A 6,274-nucleotide genomic window follows, 5' to 3' on the forward strand; every position below is an offset into this window, starting at 1 on the left:
CATACACACACACATACACACACACACACACACCCACACACACACACATGTTTAAAATAAAACCACACACACACACATACATACATACAAACACACACCCACATAAGCACGCACATATACACACACATTCACACTTAAAGAAACACACCGTCTTCCACCTCACCTCCCCCCCTCACCCTCCCCCCCCCCCACTCCCTGTCACAAACAGACGCATCCTCCAAAACATACTCAGTAACTCATTGTCTCCCAGGTACGGATATCAGTATATCCATACCCACTCATATGGCTCTATCTGACCAGGTACGGATATATGCGCTCAGACTGTTAGCTTCATGCAGTCGACTGACTCCTGTAACGTCGACCTAACGCCTGCATTCCAGCGTGTTGATACACAGTCACTACTGGTGACACAGTTACCACAATTCTGAGTGACCTGCTGCAGTACAGCTGGTCTCGGCTACAAAAAAACTTGGTCAACATAGGTGGGGTAAAAAGTGTTAAATACACTTTATATAGTAACTATTTTTAAAACTCAAGGGACGACAATATTTCCTCAGTTTTAGACAATTCCCCATTAAGCTCCATCAAAGTTAGCCGTCAACCTGGTTTCCTTGCGGCTTAGAGACGGAAGTTGTTTTTCAAAAGCTAAAACAGGATTATGTTGACTTAATGTTGACACTTACACAGCCGAAACATTTTTCACAGCACAGCGCATCTTCCTCAATTTATTAGACACTTGCTGGAGACTGAGAGAGGTTAGAAAATAACCTCCGGGTATACAGGTGAATAAAACAGTGTTGTGTTTGCAAGTCAAATTTGTTTGCCGCTTAACGCCCAGCCGACCACGAAGGGCCATATCAGGGCGGTGCTGCTTTGACATATAACGTGCGCCACACACAAGACAGAAGTCGCAGCACAGGCCGCTTCATGTCTCACCCAGTCACATTATTCTGACACCGGACCAACCCGGCAGTCCTAGCACTAACCCCACAATGCCAGACGTCAGGCGGGGCAGCCACTAGATTGCCAATTTTAAAGTCTTAGGTATGACCCGGCCGGGGTTCGAACCCACGACCTCCCGATCACGGGGCGGACGCCTTACCACTAGGCCAACCGTGCCGGTGCAAGTCAAATGAATGTTGTATTAACATTCTAGTGTTATTAACGTGTCGATATAATGCACTATTGTCATGCTGGATTTTAAATTTTCATTTTAATTTCCTTGTTGTTGTGCACAACTTACAATTAAGGATTTGGGCTATGGCCGCCTCTTAGCCATGACAAGGCAACAGCTGGACACACAGTAAATCAACTGAAGTGTTCCAGTTTTTAACACACTTATTTGTGACCAGTCAGGGCTCCCCAAAGTGCGCATCCCTGCGTTCTATACGCACTTGAAGCCGAAAATGCGTACTCGAAATGCATGAAGGGGGGTCAGTCCTGGGACGCACTAAACTTTAAAAGAGCGGGTCATGAGACGCACTAAATTTCCTTTATCGTGCGTACCGTATATAGATACTTGTTCAGACTGCAATCGTCAGATATTGTACACAGCACACTATGCGTGACCACAATGTTTTATAAATACACCGGGATTTTTCGGCTTTTGGACCCAAAGAACCATCTACAATTCCACGGACCCTCTACAAAATTAAAGTGGGGGTCCCGGTGTAACACGAGAAAATTACTCCCACGAGATTTTTACTCCGGAGTAAAAATTTCGTACGAAAATGTTACTCCCTTTACGAAAAAAGCACTCCCCCATTACACGAGAAAATTACTCCCCACGACAGGTGAGTTCCGAGTTAACATTTCGTACACAAATGTTACTCCCCTGACGAATAAAAAAACCGAATGAACTACTTCACCCTAACACGAGCAATTTAACTTCCCATGCCAGGTGTACGAAATTTTGACTCCCTTGTCCCCTGTTAGTCTTGGTGGTGGAAGGAGTGGAGGGAGGCTAGCGCGACATTCGTTTGGGCGAGATCACATATTGGCATTATCCCTTCGCCCGCATCCCATTTTCACGTACGAGATTTTTTACTGGAAGTAAAAAAATGGGGAGTAAACATTTCGTGGAGGGAGTACTTTTTTCGTGCCTTGGGGAGTTCTTTTCTCGTATGAAAAATTTACTCTGAGTAAGAATTTCGTACGAAATTTTTACTCCGGAGTACATTTTTCGTGGAGTAAATATTTCGTGTTACACCGGTGTAGGATCCGGTCCGGTCCCCCCTCTGAAGTAGTCCCCCGGGGGACCAATTCGTGGCAAAAACTGCTCTATAATGGTCCCCCCTTAGACATCCAGCCTCGTTTTTCTTGTTACAATGTTAGTAATGTTACCAGCAATTTTAGAGAAAAGAAAGGAAAGAATCAGAGACTGGTTTCATTTCTTCTTATCAGTATTTATTTATTATTCATTTTATTTCATGTGATTTTTCTTTTGAACGGCACTATAAATCAGATCTATTTTATTTTCTGCAAAATATAGTCAAACAAAGAGATTGCTGTCTGTGCACTACATAATACTGGACGAAGATATAGATTGAAAATGGCTTGAATGCCTAAGAAAAACGAGGCTGGATGTCTAAGGGGGGACCATTATAGAGCAGTTTTTGCCACGAATTGGTCCCCCGGGGGACTACTTCAGAGGGGGGACCGGACCGGATCCTACACCGGCACACTCTAGGGGGGGGGGGGGGGGGGGCGTCCGTTGGAAGCCCTGCCAGTTGTGAGCACTGTGTGAAATACTATAATTATCATTCTGCTTGCAAAAGTAGCACACATTGTGAACACTGTTTCGTGTTTAACATGTGTGCATACCTTTGCAAGTAGAGTTACATAGTTTGTCGCATAGTGTTCAAAACAAGTTACACAAAGTGTGTTCAAAAGTAAAACATTTCAGTTTACAGTGTACTATTGCAGGTTTTATTGGTTTGGGTTATGTCAATCCTCCTATATTTTTGCTGTTGTTGTAAAATTAATACAGTTCAGAGACATCCTGCTTGCTGCCGCGCGGGGAGAGAAAATATTCCCTCTTTATATCTTCACCGCGCTGGCAGCAAAAACCCCTCACACGGATCGATATTATGTTTTCAGACAGGCCAGACACAGGTTGTCCCGGAGGTCAACAAGGGATTTGGTTATTGCCGCTTTTTATCCATACCACGGCAACTACTATACTCCTACTAGTCAGTGCACAATAGCCTATATAGCGGTCCAGACGTTGGCCTTCCACGTGGAAGGTTTGGGGTTTGAATCTGTGCAGGTTCGAATCCCGGCAGCGCCTGGTGGGTGAAAGGTGGAGAATATTATTTTGATCTCCCAGATCGATTTACATGTAGACTTGCAAGTGCCTTATCCCACTGCATGTGTACTTACATGCTGGCACAAGATCAAGTACGCAAGGAAACGATCCTGAAATCCATGTCAGTGTTTGGTGGGTTATCGAAACAGAAAACACTGCCTAATTAAATGACGAGTGTTTGCGTGGGAATGGCATCGCACAAACGAAAAAGAAAAAGAAAAAGTAGAAGAAGAAGAAGACGAAGGAGAAGAAGAAAAAGAACTGAGACTTTTTTGTATCCGATTTTTTATTTTTTTTGCCGACTGAAGTATCGTGTATCGACACATACCAACATCAACAGCGATAAAACCATACTTGATGCTTCGACACATACCAACATCAACAGCGATAAGACCATACTTGATGCTTCGACACATACCAACATCAACCGCGATAAGACCATACTTGATGCTTCGACACATACCTACATCAACAGCGGTAAGACCATACTTGATGCTTCGACACATACCAACATCAACAGCGGTAAGACCATACTTGATGCTTCGACACTTACCAACATCAACAGCGATATGGCCATACTTGATGCTTCGACACATACCAACATCAACAGCGGTAAGACCATACTTGATGCTTCGACACATACCTACATCAACAGCGGTAAGACCATACTTGATGCTTCGACACATACCAACATCAACAGCGGTAAGACCATACTTGATGCTGCGACACATACCAACATCAACAGCGGTAAGACCATACTTGATGCTTCGACACAGACCAACATCAACAGCAGTAAGACCATACTTGATGCTTCGACACAGACCAACATCAACATCGGTAAGACCATACTTGATGCTTCGACACAGACCAACATCAACAGCGGTAAGACCATACTTGATGCTTCGACACTTACCAACACCAACTGCCTGATTTTTTTCTGTGCATAGTGTTTTTTGTGTTAATTAATTTTGTCAAATATTCGTTTGTGTTTGTGTTTGTGTTTGTGTTTGTGTTTTTTTTTGCTTAACGCCCAGCCGACCACGAAGGGCCATATCAGGGCGGTGCTGCTTTGACATATAACGTGCGCGCGCCACACACAAGACAGAAGTCGCAGCACAGGCTTCATGTCTCATCCCGTCACATTATTCTGACACCGGACCAACTAGTCCTAGCACTAACCCCATAATGCCAGACGCCAGGCGGAGCAGCCACTAGATTGCCAATTTTAAAGTCTTAGGTATGACCCGGCCGGGGTTTGAACCCACGACCTCCCGATCACGGGGCGGACGCCTTACCACTAGGCCAATCGTGCCGGTCCCGTTTGTGTTTCGACGGGAAGGAGTCGAGTATGCTTTGATACTAACAATAACAATAAAACTGACAATAACAACACTTGATTGCCCATTAAAGTGAATACATTAAAATGGAAAATTGTCTTCGACACGTGAATCGTACACAAATGAGGCGCAGAGCGCTGTTCAGACATCTTAGATAGATTTGACGATGAAAGTCGCTTGATGTTTGTTCGTTCATGGGCTGAAACTCCCACGGCTTTTACGTGTATGACCGTTTTTACCCCGCCATTTAGGCAGCCATACGCCGCTTTCGGAGGAGAAAGTCGCTTGATGATTTCAATACTAGTTATTCTCTCAGGTGCCAGGAGAATGTATCCGAATAACTCTCACTTACTCTATTACACAATCATGTCGTATGCATTTGGAGCGCTTTTCTCCCTTTTTTACGAGGGTCGTGGTGTATGTGTGTGTGTATGTGTGTGTGTGTGTGTGTGTGTGTGTGTGTGTGTGTGTGCGTGCGTGTAGAGCGATTCAGACCAAACTACTGGACCGATCTTTATGAAATTTGACATGAAAGTTCCTGGGCATGATATCCCCATACATTTTTTTCATTTTTTTGATAAATGTCTTTGATGACGTCATACCCGGCTTTTCGTGAAAGTTGAGGCGGCACTGTCACGCCCTCATTTTTCAACGAAATTGGTTGAAATTTTTGGTCAAATATTGTTCGACGAAGCCCGGACTTCGGTATTGCATTTCAGCGTGGTGGCTTAAAAATTAATTAATGACTTTGGTCATTAAAAATCTGAAAATTGTAAAAAAAATATTTCTTTTATAAAACGATCCAAATTTACGTTCATCTTATTTTCCATCATTTGCTGATTCCAAAAACATATAAATATGTTATATTTGGATTAAAAACAAGCTCTGAAAATTAAATATATAAAAATTATTATCAAAATTAAATTGTCGAAATCAATTTAAAAACACTTTCATCTTATTCCTTGTCGGTTCCTGATTCCAAAAACATATAGATATGATATGTTTGGATTAAAAACACGCTCAGAAAGTTAAAACGAAGAGAGGTACAGAAAAGCGTGCTATCGTTCTCAGCGCAACTACTACCCCGCTCTTCTTGTCAATTTCACTGCCTTTGCCGTGAGCGGTGGACTGACGATGTTACGAGTATACGGTCTTGCTGCGTTGCATTGCGTTTAGTTTCATTCTGTGAGTTCGACAGCTACTTGACTAAATATTGTATTTTCGCCTTACGCGACTTGTTTTTTTGTTATGTCATCAGATATGTCTTCGACATGTCTTTTTATACCTGCGCGCTTTTCAACGATACTAAAATACACATTTTAGGGTTTAACCCTATAACCTTTTTAACTATGAAGTCATCACAGCATTCCATTTCCAGCTGACAACTCGATCTTGTACGTCATGCCTTCACGATGACACATGACGTTTGCTATGACATGTCACAGATACAGTCAATCACCACTATTCATTCTGACATTAATGACGTCATAACCATGCAATGCATGTTTCGGTGCTGACGAAATATATCTGTGCGAGGATGGGGGGGGGGGGGGGGGGGGGGGGGGAATAGATAGAAAGATAGATAGATATAGATAGATAGATAGGTAGATAGATATAAATTACCCGCTAT

Source organism: Littorina saxatilis, linkage group LG6 (assembly GCF_037325665.1).
Source record: "Littorina saxatilis isolate snail1 linkage group LG6, US_GU_Lsax_2.0, whole genome shotgun sequence".
NCBI lineage: Eukaryota > Metazoa > Mollusca > Gastropoda > Littorinimorpha > Littorinidae > Littorina > Littorina saxatilis.